Raw genomic sequence first — 11,389 nt, forward strand, 5'->3', positions numbered from 1 at the left:
AGGTACTGGTGAAAATGCAATTGTTTTGGAAGTCCTGGGATAAAAAAAAATTGATGGAAGGATGAAAAAGATAAGTATGGTGTTGCAAACACTGTGCACATCAATATCAATGTACATTGTGTAATATGACAATTATTGTTAATCCCAGGCTTTAAGTGGAAGGTATCTAAAACTAGGAGAAACATTTAACAAATGATAGATTTAACAAAGAAGATTTAACAAAATGTACATAATCCAATATAGTTAAGACATTCATCTAAAAAGACTGAAGAATAAAAGTGAAACAAATACAACACAGTTTGGTCTTACTCTTTAGCATTGTCTTTCATCTACAATATACGTTCTGTTGTTTTTTGGGAGAAATTAATTCCAAAGTATAAGACCTAAGCAACTGGATTCAGTAAAACCAGCAATTCATATACTATGAAAACTAGCTACACTTTGATAGTGAGAAGATCCTAACTCTTTCCCCTTGGTTTCTATTTGCAAAAGTTTGCATACAGGACTTCCTCAAACATGAAAACCATAATCTTTGTGATAGCCATTCCTAAATAAGGAGGCCAATCTCACCCTGCAGTGAATATTGTGTATGAACAATTCCTGATGGGCATGGGATGCTATCTGTGAATGATGTCTGGAAGGAATGCTCATGAAACCTACAGTTAGGTGTACTAACAGCTGTAAGTTAAAACAACACTAAATTATATATACTTATATTTAAATGGGATCCGCAAGAAAGCTACTATCAATATTCCAAAAGGCCAAGCAGTAATCATACGTGCACTCAGAAAACTGCACGTGTTAAAGCACCTTTGCTATTCAAGTTATTTGTATCAACTCATTGTAGCCATGTATAGTGTATTTTAAAAAGCCATGACTGGCTGTATATGTTTAGTACTATTAAAGCAGAGAAAAATTATAATGAATTCTATATATAATACAGACTGGAAACACAGATCACTATAGGAAAAATGTGACAGTTATTCTAATGACAAAAAGTATAAAAATAATAGACTAATTAGCAGCCAAACTGAAGGGACGTATTTTTCTACTTGTTTATAATATCTGCTAAAGTAACTTGCTATTATCTTGGTCAGTGCTGGAGATAACAAAGGAAATATGATGAGATCTTTACCTCCAGCCACAATTAAGTGGCTTTAATCCAGTAAATAGATACATTACAAAAATGACAGGAGCTTGGCGTGTAATAAACAAGACGTTCCTGAGCAGAAGAAAGAATACACCTATGCATCTAGAGGAGCTGGGTAAGCTTCTAGGAGGAGGGAAATTGAGTATATCCTTGGCCATTGCAGTGTCCCTTACAAAGTTCAAGTCGAAGCTAGCCTGGAAGCTCTCTAAAGGAGTGAAACCTTATGACAAGCAGGAAGAAAAACAGGAGGGATGGCTATGCTGGTCAGATGGTACAGTAAGGGCTTCAGTCTACAAACATACTCATGAACCGCAGAGCAAAAGCTCTTCATCTGTATTTCTTAGAAGGATGCTTGCAGGAAAATGAATGTTGGATAAGATTGAAGAAAGGTTGTTTTTACTAAACAGATATAATGATGGCATCTGAACTTAGAGAACTGTGGAACAAAAGCTGAATTTACAATTGGATTTAATTACTGATTTGATAGGAAGGTTAAAGTGATATCAGTATTTGACACTTAAATGCTTAAGTTATTGGAAGGAAACAACCAATTTCATTTGTCCAAAATTTAGGAAGTCTTTAGGAGATCCAAGAAAGTAATGAAGCTATTGTTGGTCATGAAGATTGATTTAGGTCTCCCCACGTATATTATTGCACAGGGAATAAGTATGATTTCTCCAAGTAAAACAGGTAAATAACTCTCAGAAATGCATAGGAAGTTCCATTCTCAGGAAATAGGAGGAAGCAGGAGAAGAGGAAGTGTAATGCGTAAAATAAGTAGTAAATGAAAAATTCCTCAACCCTCTGGAAAAGCTTCACGAACTCTGGTGTGAGCATGGTATCAAATCCTAAGGAAACAAATACAATATAATTAGGTCTTGAAAACTCACATTTACGTACCTACCTTGTATATGAGATATTGTTATCTAAAGTCCAAAGTTATGAGCATTGACCTTATTTCTCAAATAGCCCTGGGTGTTTAGATAATATCATAACATTTCCAAAAGCTTTTTCCTTTATATATATCTTTGCTGAATTAGCATTATTTTCCTAATTCATCCTAATTCCTTGGGTCTTTGTTGGAAGTTATCAATTTCTTAAATCCACATTTGGATAGGATTGAGAAATGACAGAAAATGTGAAAGGTGTGTGACCAAAGTAGATGGAGAACTCTCACTTCTGGTAAGAGATGGAGGGAAATGATATATTCCAAAGTCAATTAAAATATTCAGAATGTCAGGTTGTATAAGAGTAAACTACCAGAGTTTGTCACTGACACAACAAATTTGAATTTACTGATTCTGATCAATGGTTTATGTGGTAAGTGCCTTCTGTATCCACTAAAACATTCCAGTTGCTAAGCCACCTTTCACAATTGCCATTATTTTTTGTTCCTTAAATGAGAGTTAAAGTGAAAAGTGTAAAATTTGTAATATATTGCCCGGTAGTTATTAAATGGCCCCCAAATTATAACTAAGCTTGCCATTATTAAGTGACATCTATCACTTCCAAAATGTGGCTATTTACATAACTACAGGAAGCTACTCTAAGCCTATATACCAAAGTTGAAACAAAAGTATATTTACATCATATAAGTGCTTTTTAAAACATTTATAAGCTTCATTATGATTTTACTGACATTGTATAAAGTAATATGTATTATGACATGGAGTTGACAAAAAATTTCCATATTTCCATGGTCAGTAGATAGAAGACAAAACACTCATATCTGTCAAGTGTTCCTATTACCCCAGTAAATGACTGGATTTGCAGGAAAGATAGTGAGATATTTATTACACATCTCTCTCTTTGAGTATTACCCATGTATCAAATGCTGTATATCTTGGTTTTCCTGAAGTGACTATAAAGAAAAGGAAAAATATATCCAGTTTCACAGTGTGAAAAACTGAGGTTTATTGCGTCTAACTGGCAATCTAGGACCAAACAATGAACAGGTGCTGAAACAAAGTTGGGACATGATATTTTTCTATTCTGAAGTCATAAAAAATCCATTGAAAATCCTTCAGTTATCTCCTTTCCCTTTGGTCCATGTGTCTGCAAGGGTAATACGCTATGCTGTTCCAATTCACCAGGTAGTCACTCATTTTCAGATATCAAGTATCGTATGTTCTTAATTTCCAGGAGGCCTGAATTCCTAGGTGGTTAACTATGAACTGAATATCAGGGTCCTAGTACTTGAAGTAACATTATTTTAAAATCTTGTTGAACAGTAAAACAAACAAACAAACAAACAAACAAAAACTACAAGGTCAGGAATGCTAGTATGAAGTGTTTCAAATACCACATGTCCATCCAGGACAACAGTGAAAAATAAGAAAATATGTACTAGATCACACAAGGTTCAGGCTTCAGTACTTCTAATAAAAGATAATCTTTCCCTCCCTTTTTCTGTGGTGTCGATTCAGAACATTAATGAGCACTTTTTATTAACCTTTTTTTTTTTTAAGAATACAGGAGAAACTTTATTCACAGGTACGAACAGAATACCACAGCAGCCATCTCTGCCCTCTCTAGTCTCTTAGTCCTGGTGTCACATGTACAGCCTCTCTGTGACATAACCTTTTATAGATTCGTGAGAACAATCATCCTTGTGTGTATATGTGTGTGCATTTTCAAGGGTATGCATGCTCACAAGTAGGTGCACATATTTGAATCTATTACAGGAAGAGATTCAATAAAGCCCAGTTTGCTATCAAAAAGCTGTGTTTTAAGCTGGGCGGTGGTGGCACAGGTCTTTAATCCCCCGGGAGGCAGAGGCAGGAGGGTCTCTGTGAGTTCAAGGTCAGCCTGGTCTACAGGACAGGCTCCAAAACTACAGAAAAACCTTGTCTCAAAAAAGAAAAGAAACAAACAAACAAAAAACAGACTGTGTTTTACATTTAGGAATTCTCAGGTGCTGAGAACATGACAGAGAAAAGCACTCAGAACGAGTCACTTGTCTCATCCAGCAGACTCAATTTTGTATACCAAGTTAATGCTTATAGAGTGAAATAAATTTGAAAATAACAAAGACATAGTAGATTCTTGATCCCCTTCTCCCCCAGCCTGGAGAGTTCTAAGATATTATTTAACCTTAACTTTTGGTATCTAGAATATAAAGCTCTTGATAATCCAGCCAAAGTATGCATGGACACAGAGTACATTATCCATATTGCACGGAGTGTATTTGGCACGTTGATGACTGATACATTTCCTGAGATAGTAACAAGGGTGCTTTAACGCCATATGACTGGTGCGTGATTATTCTAGATTACGTTCTGTGCTGCAATAGACTGCATGACCAAGAGCAATTTGGGCAGAAAGATGTGCATTTTAGTTTACAGGTTAGAGTCCACCATACAGGAAAGTTGAGACAGAAATCAGGGCGGGAACCCATAGGAAGGAATTGAAGTAGAGACTATGGAGGAATGCAGTTTACTAGTTTGGTCCCCATGGCTCAGCTATATAAGTATTCTTATATAACCCTTGACTATATTACAATGACGGTACCTGCCACCGTAGGCTGAGCTATTATGCAGCAACCACAAATCAAGACAATACCTGACAGACATACCCACAGACCAATCTGGTCAAGCAATTTCTCAGTTCAGGATTCTGAATCCCAGGTGCGTAGTTTCTGTCAAGATGACATAACCAGCACATTGATACAAATGTATTCCCACCTGTTCGTCAAAGTGAGTAGAAATGAAGATCTTCTCTTCAACGATATCTGTTCTACATCTGTTTGTAAGCCATACACTCCCTGAACATGGACCAAACATGATCATTTTAAGTGCAGAATTATTGAATGCTTGCAGTACACAACATAAAAGGAACCTGATTTAATTTTCCTAATAGCCAGTGTTATGTGGTTATCTTACCTCTGATTTACAGATAAGAAAATAGGTTGAAATAGGTTAAATGGCACCTGTGATTCATGTGGACCTGTGATGCTAACTATTTAAGCTCACCTTGAACACAGGCATCCGAATTCTAACTGATTTCCCTGTCATTTTAGAAAACACACACACAAAGGAAAATACACCAAATGGTGAAGATTTCCACATTATATTTTCATATGAGAAGGAATCGTAGGAGGTCTTTCCAAAACTAGCCAGATTTTAATTGTTTTTGAGAGGTTAGTAATCAAAGTCCAATAAGCCATGTAGTCAAGATTATTATACACAGTATGATGCAGTATAATGCACATATATGATGGAGATGTCAACAAACATGGTAATTAAGGAGTAAGACCATTTTTTTGTTATTGGCAAAGTGAAGAAAGTTCTTAGGAAGACCACTGAGGAAATGGACAGAACACAGAACTATGATGAGAGTCAAGAGAATTGCAAACCATGATCAAGATCCACTGCTTAGACCACTGGCAAATTTGTCTTCTATTTCATATACCAGTATTAAGACTTAAATATGTCTGCTGCTTCATCTGTTCTCATGCATAGATTGAATCTTCTGTTTTTAACAGAGAAAATATGTTATGTAGTTATAGTTAGACTTGCTATGAATAGGAAGACCTTAACCAGATAGTGAAACTAGGGTCCTTAATAGCTGGGATGGAATGATGCACATCTCATTTAAACTATGTATTTGCAGACATATTTGTCTTTGCTTAGGCATTTCAGACCAAGAAATGTAGCCAAAATGACACTTAAATTCCAGAGTTCCCCTATGAAGCTTTAAAAGTACACAGCACTATCGAAACAGTTACAGCATTCTTTTATTATGCCTAAATTATTATTTAAGCATTTCTTGTTCAGATTTTGTTCTAAATAGCATTTTATAAATTATATGTTGTATTTTAAACTATCTATTTGGTAAGTCCTTGGAAAGAAAGTCTAACAAGGAATATAAGCTCAGTCCCCTAAGTCACTGTGCTTGAATGTAACCGGTAGACCCTTAAAGTACTTGGTCAAAATTCATTCATCCTCAGGAATTGGATACACATGAACTCCCTCAAGAGTGACCACGGCAGACAGAGATCCACGGTCGACGGAGACACAGCCTGGGAGAAGTCATTGTGCACAGGCTTTGCACCACATCACTTATAATCTACAAAACATCTAATTTACCAAGGGATAAGATGTTAATTCCCAAGACATAACTGAAAGAAAGAAAAATGAGGGATTGGGAAATTTAAAAGGTTGCCCAAAGGGCACAGTTATTAGGTTCAAAGAGGAAGAATTTTTGAAATATCTTTAAAACTAGTACAAAGAATAAGTTTTCTGGGACTGTGGCCTTCATCAAGCTGTTGGATATACCTACCCACTCACAAATACTGAGTGGCCAACTTCATCTGAAACCAAGTGACTAGGTAGCATTGCAGCTCCACCATCCACACCGTTTCTTTCCTATTCCATGAACAACTTGCACAATCTACAGAGACGACTGATTCTGAAGCCAGAAGAGCTTATTCCCAAACTCTGCCTGAGCACTCAAGAGTGATATGGGCCAAGTGAGTCACCTTAAGAAGGACTCCTTGAGATGGCTTGTCAGTGCGAGTAGAGGGAGCTACATTTCAGCACAGACGTCAGATTCTTTTGTTTTTCCTTTCCTCCTCTTGGGAACATTTACTTGTTTGTGTAAGAAAGGAGGGGGATAGTAAAGCTACAATAATGTTGAAAAGAAAAATGAAATTTGTGGTCGAATCCAGGGTAGTGTTTAGTACTGAGAAAAATTTTAAAGCAAAGAGGAGTAAAACTAAATCTCCCTAATGGCAAACACAACATATTTGCAATGCAGGTTTTGCAGTTAAACTCTGAAGTTGAACCACAAAGAAAAAAAGAAGCATCAAGATACATCTTCTTCTCTACTTCTATGTCATTTGTACTAAGTTGAAACTGATCAACAACTTTGTATAGCTTGAGTCATTATTACATGACCAAAGATGCTGAATCAACAACAATGGACATATAAAGCATATCAAATACACACACACACACACACAGAGAGAGAGAGAGAGAGAGAGAGAGAGAGAGAGAGAGAGAGAGAGAGAGAGAGAGACAGAGAGAGAGACAGAGAGAGGGAGAGAGAGACAGAGAGAGACTGAGTGAGAGAATGATAAAATATACATAAGCCTTTATACAAAGAAATCTGGAAGAAAAAAAACATCTTGTACTTGCATAGGTCGGTAAATTCCAAAAGAATCTGTGTGTCCCAGCAGTAAACATGTGCCTAGAAAAATAAATTAGGCAAGTGCTGGGCTGCAGGATACCTCAGTTAAAGAGTAACAGAAAGGAGAACAGATGATGGGAGAGAAAGAACAGATTTGGAAGCTATTAGCAGGGTGTTTCTGGTTTCTATTATCACCTCTCTAATATAAATCTAACTCCACAGTTCCTTAATGACTCTCTAGAGTCTTCCACTCTCAGCAGTAAATGTGCCCAGCACTAACAGGGTACCCAGGAGGCAGCTGCCTTCCATCTCCTTTGGGATATTTCAGACTTGTGGATCTTCTGGGATTTCAGATATTTTAAAGCCAGAGTTTTGTGAACCAGTCAACAGGAAGAGTGAAGGTGAAAGGAGAGGAGAGGAGAGAAGAGGAGAGGAGAGGAGAGGAGAGGAGAGGAGAGGAGAGGAGGGGAGGGGAGGGGAGGGGAGGGGAGGGGACGGGAGGGGACGGGAGGGGAGAGGAGAGGAGAGGAGGGATGTTGGCACCTATGACTCTTGATGTCTACATTGGCAGAAGTTTACTTCACCTTCTCTAGACCACTGTGCCTTTCTTTCATCTCTGAATAAAAATGGCAGCTGTAATCACCCTATATGCACCAGAATCTTTCCTAGTTTGGATTCAAAACTTGTCTGCTTCTGTGAGGTTTGTGTGAGTCACTTGTCTCAGATTGTTTGGTCATTAACCAAATAATTACGGTTTCTCTCGGCCTCAGTTTATTCTTTTGTCGGCATGTAATATCTGACCTGGCTCTAAAGTTACACGAGTTCATGATTCCAATAGAAACATTCAGAGAGGAATACGGAAGAGTCTCAGGGGTGGGGGTCGGACCATTCTGTACATCAGGCAAGCTTGAAGACTGATAAAAATGGGGGGCAAGGAAGAAGGTAATCAATCCCCTAGGCCCCAGCCTCTCAAGTCTCTTACAACATTCTCTTTTATTTATTTATTATTTACTTATTTTGTTGTTGTTTTCTTTGCCTTCTTTCCTTCAAAGCAAAGCTGGCCCAGGATAAGCCTTGGAGCTCAACATATAAATTTTTCCTTTGGTCTTTTTCTCTAAGTTACCAAAGGATGCTAAATGTCTGCCTTTTCCTGAAGCTGTTTCTCAGTGGTGTTTGGAGGGTCCTTGGTAAAGCCCATGCCAAACTCCCATGTCATCTACAATCAGTGTGAAGCTTTTCTGTTATCTAAGGGATTCTTAAGTTACAAGAGGTGGAATGAAGCGTGCTCCCTGCTTCAGTCATAGCTCGACCACTGAATACTCCAGGGATGCAAAGACCATGTTTGGAAAAGGGAATGCAGGAGACTGTGAGAAGTGCAGTCTGTGTTCCACCACTTCCTCTGCTGTGCCATTCCCTCCTTCAACACCATCCCAGCCATCCTACCCACTAGCCACAAGCCATCCTCCACCTGCTTTATTATCATAGTTTTGTGTTAATACATTCTGTTGATCTGCAGTGTCAGGACGGATACTGAAATTTAAATTGGGTCCCTTCAATTTTCAATAACTAACACTTGGGCTTCTAAGTCTGGGGCTTTCTTGTAACTCAAAACCATTCTAGAGTGTCAATCACTTGCATCAGCACCCCACACTGCAATGGGCTTTCATGGAGAGATTCCCTTTTCTCCTTCCTGAACATTTGCAAAGGCATTTGCCTAGAATGCAGACAACCTGCATCGCTACAGCAGTCCAGCTTATCAGTGAGCACAGCTTGCTGGAACAACTGCGTGGGCCACCCTGTCCCTCATTTGCTTGTTCCCAGTAGCCAGGTCCTTGAAAACCACAGAAGAGGGGGGAGGGAGAGGGAAAAGAAGCAGAACACTAAATTAATGAACATTTTCTTCACCGATAAATAAGAAAATTAGGATCACTCACTGTATTTCAGACTCAGCACAGCTACATCCCGAGGGAAATCCAGGTGGTTAAGAACAAAAAAGAATGCACGGTCTTGACACCAAAAAGGAAAAGAAAAAGAAAACGAAAAGGAGGTTGGTGAAGAAAAAAAGATCCAACTGCAATTATCCTTCAATTTTAGTCAACATGGGCACCAATCCAAGAGTCCTCTGCTGATTTCTTTCCCAATCAATGCTTCGTTCCTCCACGGTCAACTTTTCTTCAGTGAAATTTCTTTGCAGATCTATTATTAATTTCCTCTTTTTCTTGTGGGAAATTCAAAGAGAAAAAATATGTATATATATATTAGGTCTTTACTTTCCTAAAAATGCCCGAAACTTTTCATTTCAAAAATATCTCGTTGGCGTACTTTCTCCTTTAAAGAAAAAAAAATGAACACACTTTTTCTTTGTGTATCCTCAGTTCTCCATTTCCAAACATCCTTGGGGGAGGGGGACAGCTATTTTATGATTATTTATTTATGTCAGAACACACTAAACCCCGCAGGTCTGACATCAGCTTATTTCATTTTTTCCCTCAATGCTCCCCGTGTGGCCATATACACATTTATGTTACGATCCAGGTCTCACAAGAAAAAGCTTCATTCTTTCTTCTTTCTGGCACAATCAGTTTATCCTCTGCGTTCTGCTCCAAAAGAGAGCTGCGTCCCGCATTCTTCATTTTAGCAAGGCACCGAACAGCCACCTCATCCGGGGAGGTAAAAAAGAAAAAGAAAAAAGAAAAGAAAGAAAAAAAGAAACAAAAAAGTCTTTCTTTACATCCTTGATTCCAGTCCCCAGCTCTCCCTTCGGATAATTTGGGGATCAACTGCCCCCACCGGCTACCCTTCCGGCCGGCCCCTTCGTCGAAGATCTGATTAGATTTCTCATCACAACCCAGTGCGCAATTGGATTTTTGATTTCAGCCACCCAGCCAGCCACCTTCTCCCTCGCCCCTCCAAACTCCCCGTTAGATCCTGTCGCCTTCCCTCCACCGCCTCTGCGATTTCATAATCTCACGTTAAATGGAGTGCGGGGGGCGGGGGCGGGGGAGGGGGCGGAGGTAGAGGAGGAAAATTTCAAGGCTCCGTCAGCTGTCAAGAACAAACCCCGTTCCGCCCCCGGTCAGCTACTTTTTCTTAAGGCTCAGGGTGGCTTTCACTGAGTCCCCTCCCCCACCCGCAGTACAGGGTCCAGGTCCTCCAGGTATTGCTGAACTCGGCGATCAGGGCAGGGATCACCAGAGAGACGCGTGATGCGATCCCTCGCCAGCGGCCCCTGCCAGCACGGGTGTCCCCTTCTCCATCAGCTGGTCGCAGATCTCGAGTCTCCCGGGCGGTCGAAGTTCAGACTGGGCTTTTATTTCGTACGGGGAAAGCAATGTGACGGGACTAACGTAGTGTTAGGTAAATTTAAAAAAGAAAAAAACAAACAAACATATATTTAAAAGCAAAAGAAAAAAGGGGGGTAAAAGAAAACGACGAAACGGGAACGAAGAGGGTTAAAAAAAATCCCTAATCACTGGCTCCTCTCATCCTTCTGGAATGAAACTGCAGCTTTGATCTCATTTCCAGCTGCGTTGAGGATGGTCTGGAGCCACAAGTTGGTTCCTCTGTGCGCAGTCTTTCCTGACGCCCGCTGGTCCCCCGCGAGGAGACGCGTCCTCGGGCGCGCAGCTGCTCCGCGCCGGTTTCAGTGCCATAGTCCCGACTCGCGACTCCCCGTGCCGCGGAAACCCGGATCCCCTTCCATCCACTTCGGCATGAACTCTGCCTTCTCCCTCTTCTCTCTCTCCAGATAAAAGAATGCGCTCCCTGAGTGGTTGGCAGCGTCTGCCAGTCTAGACTTTCCTCTCCACCAATGCCGAGTCCTGTTACTTAGGGTCCAGGCTCTCCAAAGCGTACCCAGACTGCAGTCTCTTCCCCTTCTCTGGTCCTCTTTCTTGCCCCTTTCCTGTTCCCTTTCTCCGCTAGAGATCAGTAAAATACAATTACCCAATTACCTCCCATCATCTTAGCAGTGATTGGTCAATTGCATTAACACTTGAAGTCAGGGAAGAGGGGATTGGAGACTCTGAGGTGTGGCATTGCTGCCACCTGGAGGGAACAGTCGGAAGAACGCCGTTTTAAAGCGTGCCCCTCACTGTCAGAGGCTAGCTA

At 40.0% G+C, this 11,389-nt stretch overlaps 1 protein-coding gene across 1 annotated transcript in view; it reads right to left on the reverse strand.

Moving 5' to 3' along the window:
- Lrrc4c (leucine rich repeat containing 4C) overlaps positions 1-11,164 on the reverse strand; it is a 172,685-nt gene extending 161,521 nt beyond the window's left edge. Inside the window, exon 1 of the mRNA XM_050146932.1 lies at positions 9,214-11,164. The gene's annotated coding sequence lies outside the window, so the exon portion shown is untranslated. The remainder of the gene's footprint in view (positions 1-9,213) is intronic.
- Positions 11,165-11,389: the final 225 nt, after the last annotated feature.

This window comes from Alexandromys fortis, unplaced genomic scaffold (assembly GCF_014885135.2).
Source record: "Alexandromys fortis isolate MF-2015 unplaced genomic scaffold, M_Fortis_MF-2015_v1.1 scaffold_12, whole genome shotgun sequence".
Classification (NCBI taxonomy): Eukaryota; Metazoa; Chordata; class Mammalia; order Rodentia; family Cricetidae; genus Alexandromys; species Alexandromys fortis.